Consider the following 17,659-nt stretch of genomic DNA (forward strand, 5'->3'; position numbering starts at 1 on the left):
ATTTCCACAAATCAATTAATGTGATACACCATATTAACAAAACAAAGGATAAAAATCACATGACTGTCTCAATAGATGCAGAAAAAGCTTTTGAGAAAATCAACACCCATTCAAGATAAAAACTCTTGAATCAGTTGGAATAGAAAGAACATACCTCAACATAATAAAGTCCATTTATGACCAACTTACAGCTAACATTATAATCACCGGTGAAAAGCTGAAAACTTTTCCTCTAAGATCAGGAATAAGACAAGGACACCCACTCTCACAACTTTTATTCAACATAATATTGGAATGGCAGAAGTAAAACTCATTATTCGCAGATGACATGATACTCTCTATAGAAAATCCTAAAGACTCCACCAAAAAACTATTCTTAGAAATAATAAATAAATTCAGTAAAGTTGCAGGATACAAAATCAATATACAGAAATCTGCTGCATTTCTATACACTAATAATAAACTACCAGAAAAGAAATCAAGAAAACAATCCCATTCATCATCACATCAAAAATAATAAATATGTAGAAATAAACTTAACCATGAAGGTGAAAGAGCTGTACTCTGAAAAATATAAGACAGTGATGAAAGAAATTGAAGACACCAGAAATAAGTGGAAAGATGTTTCATCTTTATGGATTGGAAGAATTAATATCATTAAAATGTCCATACTCCCAAAGCAATCTACAGACTCAATTCAACCCCTATGAAATACCAATGGCATTTTTCACAGAACTAGGACAAATAAACCAAAAATCTGAATGGAACCACAAAAGACCCCAAATAGCCATACAATCTTACTAAAGAAAAAAACTAGAGATCCCTGGCTTCAAACAATACTACAAACCTATAGTAATCAAAACAGTATGGTACTGACACAAAAACAGATATATATATATATATATATATATATATATATATATATATATATATATATATATATATATATATATCAATAGAACAGAAGAGAGAGTCCAGAAATGAACCCACACTTATACGGGCATTTAATCTCTGACAAAGGAGGCAAGAATATACAATAGGAAAAAGACAGTCTCTTCAATAAATGGTGTTCGGAAAACTGGACAGGTATCCACAAAAGAATAAAACTGGACTACTTTTTCACACCCCATACAAAATAAACTCAAAATGGATTAGAGGCTTAAATGTGAGACCTGAAACCATAAAACTCCTAGAAGAAAATAAACAGTAAACTCTTTAACATCAGTCTTAGCAGTATATTTTTGGATCTGTCTTCTCAGGTAAGGGCAACAAAAGCAAAAATACAAATGGGACCACATCAAACTAAAAAACTTTTGCACAGCAAAGAAAAACATCAACAAAACAAAAGTCTACCTAACAAATGGGAGAAGATATTTGCAAATGATATGTCCAATAAGGGGTAAATATCCAAAATACATAAAGAACTCATACAACTCAATATCAAAACAACAACAGCAACAAGACAATCGATTAAAAAGTTGCTAGAAGACCTGAATAGGCATTTTTCCAAAGATGTACAGATGAACAACATGCACTTGAAAATATGCTCAATGTCACTAATCACCAGAGAAATACAAATCAAAACCACAATGATACATCACTTCACATCTGTCAGAATGGCTGTCATCAAAAAGACAACAAATAACAAGTATTTGCAAGGTTGTGGAGAAAAGGGAAACTCTTGCACTGTTGGTGGGAATGTAAATTGATATAGCCACTATGGGAAACAGTGTGAAGTTTCCTCAAAAGATTATAAATGGAACTACCATACAACCCAGCAATTCGACACCTGGGTATTTATCTAAAGAAAATGAAAATGCTAATTATAAAAGATATATTCACCCCAATGTTCATAGCAGCATTATTTACAGTAGCCAAGATATGCAACCAACCTAAGTGTCCATCAACAGATAAATGGATAAAGAAGATGTGGTATATATATACAATGAAATACTGCTCAACCATGAAAAATAATGAAATCTTGCCATTTGCAACAATATGGATGGAACTAGAGGGTATTATGCTTAATGAAATAAGTCAGATAGAAAAAGACAAATACTGGATGTTTTCACTTATATGTGGAATCTTAAACACAAAACAAACAGAAACAGACACACAGACACAGAAAACAAACTAGTGGTTGACAGGGGTGGGAGGGTATGGTTGAAATAGGTAAAGGGGATTAAGAGGTACAGACTACCCATTATAAAATAAATATGTCACAGCGATGTGATGTACTGCATAAGGAATATAGTCCATAATGTTATAGTAAGTTTGTATGGTACATAATATTTAAAAATACTGAACACTATGTTGTACATCTGAAAATAATATAATTATATAAGTCAACTATATTTCAATTAAAAAAAGAAACCAATGAGGTAATGTACAATGAGAAACCTAAGTAGAAGGAAACCTGGGTAATTTTATTAAATGACCCAACTTCTGAGAAAATGAATGAAGAGAAAACATTTTCCTGAGAAATATGAGATCAGAATATGAAGTTGATTTGTCTTCTGTGATATATTCAACAATCAAAGGCTGTCCAGGCAGGCATCTCTTATGTTGTCTAAAAGGATAGTTACTTTAGTAAGTTAAGAAAGATAGTGTGGTGGTGTCGTGTGGTGGTGTCTTGATCAAAAGGCTTTAACTCTTGTTTTTCTAGATGCTACAAGGCCACTAAAATTCTGTGTATGTTTTTATTACCACTTTAGTTGTCTTCATTTCTGTGACAGCCTACACCATCCATGGTGTTTAAAATTCCATTATCTTTCTTCCCTATCCATGACATTTCCCTCTCTGTGTCATTCTGTTGTTCTAGATCCTTTACATAATCTGGGAGTCTATCTCACTTGATTGGCATTTACCTTTGTTCACTGATTTAAAGACAGCATAAAGGTAAGAATTTTGTTGTTTAAAATTGTCTTCCTTGCATCTAGCATAGTGTTAGGAAAGTAAATTTTATATTAAAAAAAGAAAGGTTCAGAGTGTTGGAGTAGAAACTCACTATAACTTAGATGTTATGGGGAAAAAAATTAAGCCAGATAAACTTTGTCCTGTTCATGGTTTTTATTTCAGAGGACAAGCATGGCCCATAGTATATCCAGGCCTGCATTAAAAATAGGCTTCAAAGGGGGTTCTCTGTGCATGGAGTCTGTATTAGAATTGTAAAACTACCCTTTGAAATATGTATGCCACCTAAGCTGCCTCAGGCTCATTTCAAACCCTTCATTCAACATTCCAAAGGCATCTAAATAAAGCATTAAAAATTGTTATAAATTGTTTAGAGTGTGACCTAGGTAGAAGATAAGTCTCAGTTATCTATGAAATTTACACATTAATAATAAAGTTTGTAGACCATTTTATTAAATACATTAAAATTTGCATCAGCAAAATGTATTAAATGTGTTTATAAATCAGATAAAAGGCTAAGCCCTTGAATACAGTTATATGATAAACACGTTATTAATAGGAAATGGAGGGTTTGTTCCGGCGGGACCAAGGCTGCGTAAATTGAAGGACACTGGCTGCGGAGTCTGTGCGTTTTGGAAGGTTGAAATCATGACGGGGTCCAGAAACAGACGCCCAGTTCAAATTCACTGGTATCAAAAAATATTTCAACTCTTACACTCTTACGGGGAGAATGAATTGTCCACTGACCACATACGGAGGTATTGCTTTGATAGTCTTATACTTTATGTTAAGGTCTAAAAAAACTCCAGCTGTGAAAGCAACATAAACGGATTCTAAGCTGTACCTCATCTGTTAAGTTCCCATGCCTGAAGAAGCTAATATCAACTCATCATGTGATACTCAATTTGTACAATAAATTATGAACCTGGAAAAAAAATAGTAAATGGAGCTGAGTAGCTACATAAATTAATCACAGATTGCTGAGTGCAGGGGCTGAGGCTCACATCTAGACTAATAAGAATTGTCAAAGAATTACTTTGATTAGATTGCTAGAGTAGATAATGACAAAATGGATTTCATGATCTCACCACTGATCAGTGTTTTCATGTTATCCTCACCCTCATGCAATAAATAGTCCCTGTTTGGATGACAAGTTTAAATGAATGTGAGGACCAAAAAATGTATGGTTCCAGAATGCCATTTTAATACTGTCAAACGGCTTAGAGAGATTTATATAAGGTTGACTTCAAGTATCTTATTTTTGGAATGCTATGGATTTAATGTAGAGACCAAACATTGAACATTTCCACCTTGCATAGTAATTTAGACCAGATCTCCCACCCTCTTCATAATTCAATAAAGAGTACAGGGGGGGTTAAATTAGAAAGCCTGCTATGCTGTTCTTGAATGTTTAATTTTGGCTATTTCTATTGTAAACATGTCTACATAGGCCAACAGAAGGTAATATTGGATAAAATATTTTCTGCTAAAACAATGAAAAACAAACAAATATCTTAAATAGTTCTAGACATGGGCACATAAATTTTAAAATATAGCTTAATCTGAGAAAAGGATTCTCGAGAGTTCTGAATATAGAATTTGTTTGCTCAACTATGAGACAGGTTCCCTTATATTTAGAATAACATTTGTATTCCCTTTGCTACACAGGGAGTTATCTCTAGCAACTAGCCAGTCATTAAAGCACTCAGAGAATTTATCTATTAATCAGCAATCCTGCAACTTTCTAGTCTCACAGGCCCCTCCTTGTACAAGTCTGGGTAATGAGTAACTGCCATAATCCTGTGTCCCCTTTTATAAACTGCAAATAGCCCAACCATTTTCCTATCGCTTCATCAAAAGCACATTTGTGTAAAAGATCTCATAGTACCCTGTATTCGCACAGCTACTGAGTTTTTCAACCCTCTGTTACACGTTATTATATTTGCTTGTTATGAGGGGTAACCATCCATCTTAGTTTGTCCAGAACAGACTTAATTATACCTACTAACTTGTTATCATTATTAATAGTGTCCCATTTCATCTTTTAAAGTATCTTGATTTGGAAGATAAACTGTATAGTCACCCTACTGTAAAATGGAGAATATAGAGATTATCCTCTCATTTTACAGTGATGAAATATAAGACTCAAAATTGTTAATTATCTTTAGCAATACTTTGACCTAGTTAATGCTCTTTCTGCCATAACTTTCTGCACATGGTTGCATAAATCTTTTATTTGGGGATATTAGGGTACAATAATATATCCAGTATTGAGTGTAAAGAAATAAAAAGCTCTCTAGCTCCATTCCAGATTCAGTCATGTGAATATGGACTATTAAAGACTCTGTATGACATTCTTGACAGTAGCATAGGCTTAATCAGCATCCAGTATTGTGGAGCAAAATCTTGGTGAAAGGTACATTTTTGCAGAAAGGAAGGTTGTGCTTGTCTTTCAGGATAGTCAAACTTTTATGTTTTACTTGAATTAAAAATTACAACCTACATAATTTTTCTTGTAAAATGGAGTTTACCAATGAAAAATCAACTATTCATCCTTAACATTGAAGTATAAATTTATCATGGTGATTGTAATATAAAATTATATAATAAAAAAAATCTGTGACACAAGGGGCATAGAAGTCTTAGAATTCATCTCCTCAAGCCCCTGATTTTATAAATGAGGATATTATGTCACAAAACTCATATTACTATCTATGAGCAGAGCAGTGCTAGGACACTGCACACTTTAAAATATATCAACAAGAAATAAGTTTCCACATTTGACAACCATTTTCTTCCACAACCTGTCCTATGAATGGCTTTGTGTGGAAAGATCCTTTGACCAAAGGATACAGGTTTGTAGGATATTTCATACACATAGCACATAACTAGACCAAGAGCTCAGTAAAGTTTTGCATTTAAGAGTCCAATTTTTGGGGATTCCCTGGTGGTGTAGTGGTTGAGAATCTGCCTGCCAATGCAGGGGACACGGGTTCAAGCCCTGGTCTGGGAAGATCCCACATGCTGCGGAGCGACTAGGCCCGCGAGCCACAATTGCTGAGCCTGCGCGTCTGGAGCCTGTGCTCTGCAACAAGAGAGGCCGTGATAGTGAGGAGGCCCACGCACCGCGATGAAGAGTGGCCCCCGCTCGCCGCAACTAGAGAAAGCCCTCGCATAGAAACAAAGACCCAACACAGCCATAAATAAATAAATAAATAAGTTAATTAAAAAAAAAAAAAAAGAATCCAATTCGTCTTCATGTCACTGAGCATTTCCAGGAATTATTTGTCTATGTATTCTTATTTTGTTCTATACACTTATTAATATCTATTAGGAAATGCTGACCTACAGAAATAGTTATCAATCTTTCAAATATAAAGACATTCCCTCTATTCAGTAATCTCATAATTTTAGTGTATGTTGATCAAGAAATAGAGAATGACTAAAAGTTATTAAGAATTTGGTAATAGTAGTATTTTGTTTGTATTAAGAGTTATTAATATTTACATAAAGTTTTATTTAAATTGCAAACATTACTTGAGATGCTGGATGTGATGGATGGATGGATGGATGGATAGATGGATGGATACACAGATAGGTAGACAGACATTCTCATTCCCTTAGCTGACTTGTACAAGGGAATAAATACAGAACAATTATCAAACTAAACATACACATACAGGGCACTAGATGAAATAAAATAGATGAATGGGGAATGGAAAATCTAACCCTAAGGAAAGAACGGCAATCAAATATGAACTATGCTTCTTGTTTAGTTTAGCTTGGCTCACAGGGGTATTGAAGGAAAAATGAAGATTAAATATTCTTTATGAGTCTTCCTGAATACTTTTCCAGAAAAAATCCAAAATTCTGCATACCTCACTTGTACAATTTTATTTTCCAATGCTGATTCACTCCAATGCTGATTCTACAAAAATCCAGAATTGCTTTAGTGCATGTTGCCCAGCTCTATTTCTTCCAAATGCTTCTGTACTTTAAAGGTTTGTGCTTTCCTGCTTTTGCATTGAAAGAAGGGTGCATTTAATTTGGAGGCATTTTCTTTTGTGGAAAATTCAAGAAATAGCTTCTTCAAATTTTCAGAAAATAAAAATGCTAGTGCTTTGTTTATCAAGAATTTAAGTGAGGGTAGAGTTCATTATCTCCTTCTCCAAAGATCAAACATTAATTCTTGTCAAGAAATCACACCTTATTTCAAAATGTATTTCCCTTTTTTCTAAATGACATCTTTTTTTTTCCTACAGTTCCTCTCAAGGACTGTGTACAAGCACTGTTTTTTATTCCAAATAAACATGCACTTGCTAAATGTCACAGCGTTTCTAAGCCTTCTTAAAACAAATCCAATAACCAAGCATGACTTCTATTTCTAAGAGTTCCCAAACATGCTTAAAAATATTTATCTTCATCACAAGGTACTATGAATAGTCAAGTTTTTCCCAAGATAAGGGGAAATGGTATTAAATTATTCAAGGTCTTCTTATAAAATGTAAATAATAAAAAGAATAAGGCATTTAAAAACTAAATTGTCTTTCTTTTTGATATTCTTTCTTTTTTGTGTGTGTTGGTTCATCAGCAAAGGAGAAGGGAGTCTTCACTCCACTTTCACCCCAGTTTAAGTATTTTCAAGTTTACCCCTTGAGCTATAGGCTCCTTAATCTGGTATAGCAGTTTGGACTGGGGATATTAACAACATGCTGTGTTTCTACACTGAAACCTTTGCTTGAAAAGCTTAGTTTCAGTAAAAGTGAACTGAATTTTTTAAAGGAAAAAGGATAAAAAGTAATGCCATTAGGAAGTAGTCAAGACTTCAGAATACCAAATAAATAACTAGTTAATATTTAATGAGCACTTACCGTGTGCAGAGACTACTCTATAGGATTTCAACATATTGATATTATCTCATTTAAACATCAAAGTAATCCTGTGCTATTATATTCAGTCTACAAATGGGGAAACTGAAATGTGAATAAATAGCTTAGGTCACAAGCCCAAGGGCACATAGTTAGTACTTGTTGAAGCTGCAATCTGATGCAGGCAGTTTGATTATAAAACCCAACTAAATTACTGTAATTAGGGCAAGAATTATTCAAGTGTAGTGAGTTCTATGAATGGCAGATGCTATATAATATGTGTGGCTGCTTGAGTTCTGAACACTAAATATTATGGTCTTGGAAGCCAGAGCAAAGGGCCTGCTGGGTGAGCTCTGCATTGAGAGAACACTTACATTGAGAAACAGAGCTAAATCCATCACTTTTCAATGGATCTATCATTGCTTGCTTGGTCATTCATTGTCAGAGAGAGGGATTCACAGAACTGTCCATCTTATAGACTCCTGGTTACCAGAATAAGTACCTAGGATACTGTTGCCAAAACTATAGCTCTTTCTTTGGCAAAATGAGAAAGAAATTTAGTTCAAAAAGACAGAGAAAATTCCTGGGCTATAGGAAAATTCTGTGATTGGCCTACTTTTTGCATGACTGCATTAACATTGTCTAAAAAACTTCCCAGACCCATCCCAAAACATCCAAGTACTCTGCTGCTGATGTGGACACAAGTCTGTTAGTACCAGGCCACCTGCCCTTATGCCCTGACCCCTTTTTCATCTCTGGCTTGCAACAAACAAGAGCCACAAGAACTGGCTGTGTCAAAGTGCCTTAAAATATCACTGTAGCACTCAAACTCTTGCTTCTCAAAAACTGAGGCTAAATCTTTCCTGGATGCCCTAGGTCTTTTTACTTGATGAAGTCAATCGCTGTGCTGGACCAAAGAGGCCAATAGAGTTAGCTCACAGAAGCTTCTCAACCTCATTGAACTTCATGGGTTTTTCATTCACCAGGTCAAAAACTTCTCTTGACAAGTTAAAACACTTGGCAAGGCACAGTTTGCTAATGCTTTGCTGCATCCTCTTTTTATCTCTCTTCCCCGTCAATCTCCAAAATGACTGGTTCTTACTGGGAAATCTTCCAGCCTTCACAAGATCCATCTTTTACACACTTTACCAAAGTTCTAAAGGCCAATTTGAAAATGTACTAAATTTTCTGTGGCAGATTTTGCTATATAAAAATAAGAATACATAATTTTTTATTAATGATATAGTTAAATCTGAGGATGTAATTTCCCTACTTTGTCAAAAAATCTTTTACTGTTCCCTTTCCCATAAAAGTAAATTCCAAACTCCTGGATGTGACATCTAAAAACTTTCTAAATCTGATCTCAGCCAAGTTGAAGACATGAAATTTTCATATGGTGAAGTGGTATGAGGGTTATTTGATGATTTAAAGGTGTAAAAGAGGAGGGCTGGAAGGAGACATTGTGATTAGAAGGGTAGACTAACAGAAGCAATGTCTAGCAAAAGCAGATTATGGTAAAGTGAAGATTCTTATAAATGAGGTGGAGTAAGACCTATCCCCATGTTCCCAAAGAATTACGTCCTGCCTCCTTAGATGACAACTGTTCTCCTCTTTGCAGATAAAAAAATTGAAATTTATCAACTCTTTTATCATGATTTATTTTGTGTTTTAATTGTTAAATAGTGTAATACTAATATTAAGAAAAGTTGCTCTCTGCCCCAACAGAAACCTAGCATAAGTAAACTTGAGTTCTCTTATATAACATGTGAGAAACAGTATTAGGCGGTACTGCAGTGCAGCTAAGTTTTCCAGAGAAGCTGACCTAATGCCCAAGAGAAGCAAAGCTGTACTCCTGGGATGTCTTAGAGACATAGTCCCAGAAGTGTAAAATGTATTACCTTTGTCTTAAAAAGCAAAGCATTTAACTCCGTGATGCATCCATGTAAACATTTGTAAATGGTTATTTCTGCAAAATCATTGACACTCAAGTAATTTTACCCTGTAGCTTCTTTCCTCCCTAGCACAATGTAAAAGCATTTATAAAAAAGCATTTTTTTTCTTCTCCTTGGTGGAATATTGCTTATATCACAATTTTAAAAGTTTAACATCTAATTCAGCTCTCTTTTCTCTTGATGGGCAGGTCAATTCAGGGGTTTGTGATTGTCTGAGGCAAACTGACAGGAAATACATACAAATCACTGCTTTCTTCTAATTAAAGATATATTTGTGAGACAAAGTACAAAAGAAATAATTTTATGTTTCTGAGCTCTTTCTCTTGCTGAATAATTGGAAGCAATTCTCAATGATATTTGAACATCTATTTAATCTTTACAAATAAATCAAACTACTGTCATATCTCAAATCTTTTCTTCTGTTTATAGAAAATGAAGAGCTTAGCAATCATCCAGAGAAAAGAAAATATAGACAGCTGACCTAGATAACATGGGTGTTTCTGTACACTGCCAAAATTAACTGAGCTTCATGCTCAACCTGAATTTCATTTTGACTGCATAGGTCAGACTCTTGTCTCAATTACCTGAGTCCAGTATATAACAGGTACTTCGTTCTGGTTAAATGACTACACTTATAGCAGGTCCCAGTGCAGAGTTCACATTCACCTTCACTAAAGCAAAATATTTCACCATCACTGTTAACAGTGCCATTCAGTATATCTTATCTATCAAGTACACTCCAACATGTCCTGGCAGCAATTCAAACCATTTGATTTGCAAAGACATGATGGCCCACTTGAGGCTCACCAAATCACTCTTTACCATAATAATCACATCTAGCTTTGGCACTCAGTCCCTGATTATTCTCCCCAAATGAACAAATAAAACGACTGGGGGTAAGATGCTTCTTGGAAACAGCTTGAACTTGAATGGTGACAACAGCTGGCTCAGCAGATGTTCTTCATATGATATAATACCAGAGTTCTTTAAGATAGGATTTTTGCTAAATTCATACCTCTAGATGTCCTAAAAACTATGTTATTAAAATTTTGCAAGCCAAAATAGGTAATATTGAGTTAAACCAAGAGCATTGATGGCATTAAAAAGATAATATTTATTTCTACACTCTTAGTAGCTGTGTATTTCCAAATTTTACCACCTTTTTGTATAACAACCTAGCAATCACATCCAGAAGGACAATATGTTCTATCCTACAGTCTTGCTAATACAGAAATGGTTTATATAAAATGAGTCTTATGCAACTAAATGAACACATAATTTTAAAACATGATAATTTTAATATTTGCATCTTCTTCAAGTAAGTTTTTAAATTGCAATATCTTTCTCTTCTGAAAGTAATTTCTACCCTAGAAGATCAAATTACTCACCAAGTACCGACTAAGCCTCAGAGTTGCTTATATAAATGTGTAAATGTATTGGTAATATGTACGATGTTAATATAGAAATTGATAAGTTGTATTCAGAGAAATTTAAATTCTGGATTAAAATGTTTGAAAAATTCTGGGACCAATGATTGTGGTAACTTTGACAATCTTGGCTGATTGCAAAATCAGCTATATCTTTGAATCCAGTTATTGATTTAATGTCTCATCATAGTAAACATATGTAAGAAAGGCATGGAGATCGTGCGTGAACTTTCTACAATGTATATTGTATATATATATATATATATATATATATATATATATATATATATATATATATATATTGGTCAATATATTTGGTCTAAACCTGGTAACGTATAAATATTTAGCAGCGCAATCTGTCTAAGGAACAGAATGTTTGTATGAAATCTAGTTACCTACATTTAAAAAAATTTGGGGCACATCTAGGTCTCATTTTATGTTTGAATGAAATAAATGAAATATGTTTCATTTTAGACCATATGATCAGAATATGGTAACACACACACACACAAAACACACATTTACTGTATTTTCTGTAATAAAACTTCATTAAATTTTCTATAATTTCTTAATAGTGTCAAATTTGAAAGTAACAATTCCTAGATGATAAAATGCTTATTTTTTAAACAAAATTGATGGATAAGTAACAATCCTCAACCAAGAAATTCTAAGGTAAAAGGTTTTCAGCGAACCTCAACAACAACAACAAAAAAATAGTTTGAAATGTAACCATGGGAATTGGGAGGCCTCTGTCTAGGAGTAATTTAAAGCTGTATATGTCAGACTCAATATTCAAATAGACAAATTAATGTGCTTAATTTATCTATAGCACAAAGAAAGGGGAAATAGCTACTATTAGTAATATATTCTTTTTTCCAAAAACTTGAATTGTCATATATATGGGATTAATCTCCCTCACTCCAATCTTAATCTCCAAAAGACCTAAAATAATCAACACTGATTATTTTAGTTACTGAACTCCTTCTATGTGCCTGAAGTGGTAGTATGCATTTAACATTCATTATCTCATTTAATATTTGTCCTCCTATAAGGCAGGGTTTATTATTATTCTACATTAGTTAGGATACTTCAAGTTATACAACTCAACTCCAACTGGATTAACTGACTTTTAAAAATAGTAAATCACATTTGAAGATTGCAGAAAAAAGACAGGCTTCAAAGCTGTTTGATTCAATACTTCATCAGTATTATCAATGATCCATGTTTTTCTACTTTTATTCATAGTATAGATTTTATCTTAAGTCTGGTTACCCTGATAGCTGCAGAATGGTTGAAAAAGGGAGCATCTGGGTTCACAAGTTCCTTGACCTCATCCTGCCAGAAAAAGACTAGCCTTCTTTCTCAGAAGCCTTGAACAAAAAGATTTGAGGACAGCCTCATGCTTTATTGGACTAAATTAGATTAAACCTTCTCTAAAGCAAGGAGCATGTAAGTATTCCGACTGGCTGAGAAATAGCATGAGATGAAAAAAGTGTTGAGGAATACAAAATAATATCATATCCATTTTCTTTTTGGAAATAAAGAAATTGGGAATGAGAAGCCAAATAATTTTCCTAAAGTCCTACAGTAGCTGAATGATGGCTTCTGAATTGGAAACCTTATCTATGCTACAGTATTTATTTTACTTAATTCTGCATTTTTCTTGAATAGCTTATACCAGTGGGAGAAGGTGGGGAAAACAGGCATAAGAACAGAGAAAGAAAAATACTAACAATTTATCTCGTTCCTATATAAATAACTATTATTTCACAAAATGGCTTCCACAGGTAGGCAATTCCATAGCATATTAGTAAGTATACTCGAGTTTTAAAAAGATGTATTTTAGTGATGGGATAGTATAAACTTCTTTCTCCCGGATCTTCCTCACTAAGTGAGGTCCTACTACAACAGATAATAGTAAGATGATATGAAATGTGAGGAAAGAAAGTTGGACTGACTAGGAGCTTCAGGACTTCAGGAACAAATCCCAGGGTTTTTGTGTTTTTGTTTTTCAATCTCCCATATCTAATGGGTTGGCTAGTAGAAAAACCTGCAACTCTGAACCATTAAGAGGCACAAACAGAAAAAAGCTCCAGGAAAAACCCACTCTCTCTAGACAAAAGACTGGGAAAGGGTCAGCCTAGCAGGACCAAAAGCTTTTTGATAATACATGTCCTTTCCAGCCAAATACCATGCATAAACATCCTCCCACCCCTCCACAGTGGCAATGAAGAGAAGTGGTATCAGGTGGCCCAGCCAGCATTCTTCTTCACCTGTGGTGTGGTGTCAGCAGAGGGAGTGTGTGGTGTAGGGAGCTGAAATTTTCAATTACAGCCCGTCGATGGCAAGTTACAACCACCCTCACCCCAATGAGGCATTGCACATAGGATATCAGAAAGGAGGAAATTAAAGAAAGTGATGCTAGAACTACCACATGACCCAGCTTGCCCACTTCTGAGTATTTATCTGAAGAACACAAAACACTAATTTAAAAAGATATATGCAACCTTGTGTTCATTGAATTGTACAATAGCCAAGATATGGAAACAAACTAAGTGTCCATGGATGAATGAATGCATAAAGAAGATTACTACTTTACTAGTACTCAGCCATAAAAAAGAATGAAATCCTGTTATCTGTGACAACATGGATGGACTTTGAGGTTATTATGCTAGGTGAAATAAGAAAGACAAATGCCATATGATTTCATTCATATGAGGAATATTTGTAAAAAAGGAAAAAAAACTGAACATACAAAATAAAACAAAAACAAACTCATTAGACACCAGATTAGTGGTTACCAGAGGGGAAGGGGAGGTTAGGGGGTGAGCAAAATGTGTAAAGGGGGTCAACTATATAGTGATCTATGGTTACTAGACTTATGGTGGTGATCACACTGTAGTGTATACAGATGTTGAACTACAATGCTGTACACCTGAAACTTACATAACTTTAAAAAAGAAAGTGATTATTTTTGATTGGGTTGTTTGTTTTTTTGATATTGAGGTCCATGAGCTGTTTGTATATTTTTGAGATTAATCCATTGTCTGTTGCTTCATTTGCAAATATTTTCTCCCACTCTGAGGATTGTCTTTTCATCATGTTTATGGTTCTCTTTGCTGTGCAAAAGCTTTTAAGTTGAATTAGGTCCTGTTTGTTTATTTTTGCTTTTATTTTCATTACTCTAGGAAGTGGGTCAAAAAAGATCTTGCTGTGATTTACGTCAAAGAGTGTTTTTCCTATGTTTTCCTCTACGTGTTTTATAGTGTTCAGTCTTACATTTAGGTCTTTAATCCATTTGGAGTTTGTTTTTTGTGTACAGTGTTAGATAGTGTTCTAATTTCATTCTTTTACATGTAGCTCTCCAGTTTTCCCAGCACCACTTATTGAAGGGACTGTCTTTTCTCCATTGCATATTCTTGCCTCCTTTGTCATAAATTAGGTGACCGTATGTACGTGAGTTTATCTCTGGGCTTTCTATCCTGTACCATTGATCTATATTTCTGTTTTTGTGCCAGTACCATACTGTCTTGATTAATGTAGCTTTGTATAATTTGAAACCAGGGAGCTTGATTTCTCCAGCTCCATTTTTCTTTCATAAGATTGCTTTGGCTATTCAGGGTCTTTTGTGTTTCCATACAAATTATAAATTTTTAAATTCTAATTCTGTGAAAAATGTTATTGATAATTTGATAGGTATTGCATTGAATCTGTAGATTGCTTTGGGTAATATAGTCATTTTCACAATATTGATTCTTCCAATCCAAGAACATGGTATATTTCTCCATCTGTTTATGTCATCTTTAATTTCTTCATCAGCGTTTTATAGTTTCCTGAGTACAGGTCTTTTGCCTCCTTAGGTAGGTTTATTCCTAGGTGTTTTATTCTTTCTGTTGTGATGGTAAATGGGATTGTTTCTTTAATTTCTCTTTCTGATCTTTTGTTGTTAGTGTATAGGAATGCAAGAGATTTCTGTTCATTTATTTTGTATTCTGCAACCTTACCAACTTCATTGATTGGTTCTAGTAGTTTTCTGGTGGCATCTTTAGGATTTTTTATGTATAGTATCATGTGGCGGAAGACCTAAATAGACATCTCTCCAAGGAGCATATACAGATGGCTAAGGTGCACATGAAAGCATGCTCAACATCCCAAATTATTAGAGAAATGCAAATCAAAACTACAATGAGGTAACACCACATACCAGTCAGAATGGCCATCATCAAAAAATCTACAAACAATAAATGCTGGAGAGGGTGTGGAGAAAAGGGAACCCTCTTGCACTGTTGGTGGGAATGTAAATTGATACAGCCACTGTGGAGAACAGTATAGAGGTTCCTTAAAAAACTAAAAAGAGATCTACCATATGACTCAGCAATCCCACTTCTGGGCATATACCTTGAGAAAACCATAATCCAAAAGGACATATGTACCCCAATGTTCATTGCAGCACTATTTACAATAGCCAGGACATGGAAACAATCTAAATGTCTGACAGATGAATGGATATAGAAGATGTCGTACATATTACAATGGAATATTACTCAGCCATAAAAATGAATGAAATTGGGTCATTTGTAGAGATGTGGATGGACCTACAGTCTGTCATACAGAGTGAAGTAAGCCAGAAAGAGAAAAACAGATACTGTATATAAACACATTATGTGGAATCTAGAAAAATGGTACAGATGAACGTATTTTCAGGGAAGGAATAGAGACGTAGAGAATGGACATGTGGGCACAGTGTGGTACAGAGAGGGTGAGACAAATTGGGAGATTAGGATTGACATATATACACTACCATGTGTAAAATAGATAACTAGTGGGAACCTGCTATAAAGCACAGGAAGCTCAGCTTGGTGCTCTGTGATGACCAAGATGGGTGGGATGGGGGGGTAGGAGGGAGGTCCAAGAGGGAGGGGATATATGTATACATATAGCTGACTCACTTCATTGTACAGCAGAAACTAACACAACATTGTAAAGCAAATATACTCCAATAAAAAAAATTCTTTTAAAAAAAGAAAGTGATTCTTTAAACCTGCAAAGAAAGTCCTAGGTAGATCCCTGACTAATCTGACACTGACCAGAATCAACAGCACCCAGATTATCAGAGTAACCTCCCATCATCACACAAATACGAGGCAGATCAGAATAGCACTTTGCAAGGACTCTGAAAAGTAAGTTGTCATTAGAACCACAGCTCATAAAAGCAGGCCAGGACTTGTGCATTAAACTTAAATAAGATGACTGCTTGTTAAAATAGAATATTTAAATAAAATGTAGACTCTCATAATAAACTCCAGTAGGATACAACTGAAATCACTCATCACACACACACACACACACAAAAACAGGAAAATCATAATTTATAAAAGAAGATAATTAACAGATTCCAACACTGGGATGATTCAGTTGATAAAATTATCTGACAAAGATTTTTAAACAGCCATCACAAAAGTGCTTCAGTGAAACAGATGGAACAGACAGGAACAAATAATAAAATGGTGAAATAATCCCAAATATACCAATAATTAGTGTAAATGAAAATGATCTAGATATACCAATTAAAAATATTTAGAGTCGATTTTTCTAAATGATCAAATTATGCACTCTCTTTAAAAAAACTCATGCTAAATATAAAAATACAGCATAAGTAGGTTAAAAGTACAAAAACAGGAAAAGACATACCATGCAACAAACATTACTTGTTTTTATAAAAGCAGAAGTAGTAATATTAATAGCAGATAAATGTGACTTCAATGCAAATTAAGTGATCAAGAACAAAGAGGGCAATTACATGATAAAATTTCAATTATCCAAGAACATCTAGTGATCCTAAATACTTATAAAATCAAAATGATAATAATAATAAATAAGAAGTGAAAATTGATAGAACTACAAGGAGAAATAGAGAAATCCAAAATTATAGTTGGTATCTTCAATAACCTTCTATCTTCAGCTGATATAACTACTTGACAGGAAATCTGCAAAGAATAAGAGGAACTCAACAACAGCATCAACCAACATGATCTAATAGACATTTACAGAACATTACACCTCAAAACAGCATGATAAACATTCATCTCAAGATCATAAAAAATATTCACAAAGATAGATGGCATCCTGGGCCACAAAACACACCTTAACAAATTTAAAAGAAATGAAATAATACAAAAAATATTCTCAAAAAGTGGAGAACATCAGATTAGATTAAAAGTTAAAACATGAGCAACTGAATGATGTCTAAGACTGATAATCGTTAGTCAGACTAATTAGGCCAAAAAAAACAAAGAAAAAATAACAAAAATTACCTATATAACGAATGGAAGAAGTAATATGATCACAGATTGCACATATTAAAATGTTAATAAAGTAAATATGAAAAATTTTAGGAGGTGATGAAATGAATACAGTCTTGAAAGACACAGATTTCCAAAATAATATTTCTATATCTCTCAATTGAATTGTTTGTATTTTAAAATATTTCCACAAAGAA

The 17,659-nt window shown here is 34.1% G+C and overlaps 1 pseudogene across 1 annotated transcript; it reads left to right on the plus strand.

Moving 5' to 3' along the window:
- Positions 1-3,475: 3,475 nt before the first annotated feature.
- Positions 3,476-8,467, plus strand: LOC309646752 (ATP synthase membrane subunit K, mitochondrial pseudogene; annotated as a pseudogene). Its single transcript has 2 exons — positions 3,476-3,482; positions 3,564-8,467. The product of its transcript is annotated as an ATP synthase membrane subunit K, mitochondrial pseudogene (transcript).
- The last annotated feature ends 9,192 nt before the right edge of the window (positions 8,468-17,659 follow it).

This window comes from Balaenoptera physalus, assembly GCF_965194825.1.
Source record: "Balaenoptera physalus genome assembly, chromosome: 17".
Lineage (NCBI taxonomy): Eukaryota > Metazoa > Chordata > Mammalia > Artiodactyla > Balaenopteridae > Balaenoptera > Balaenoptera physalus.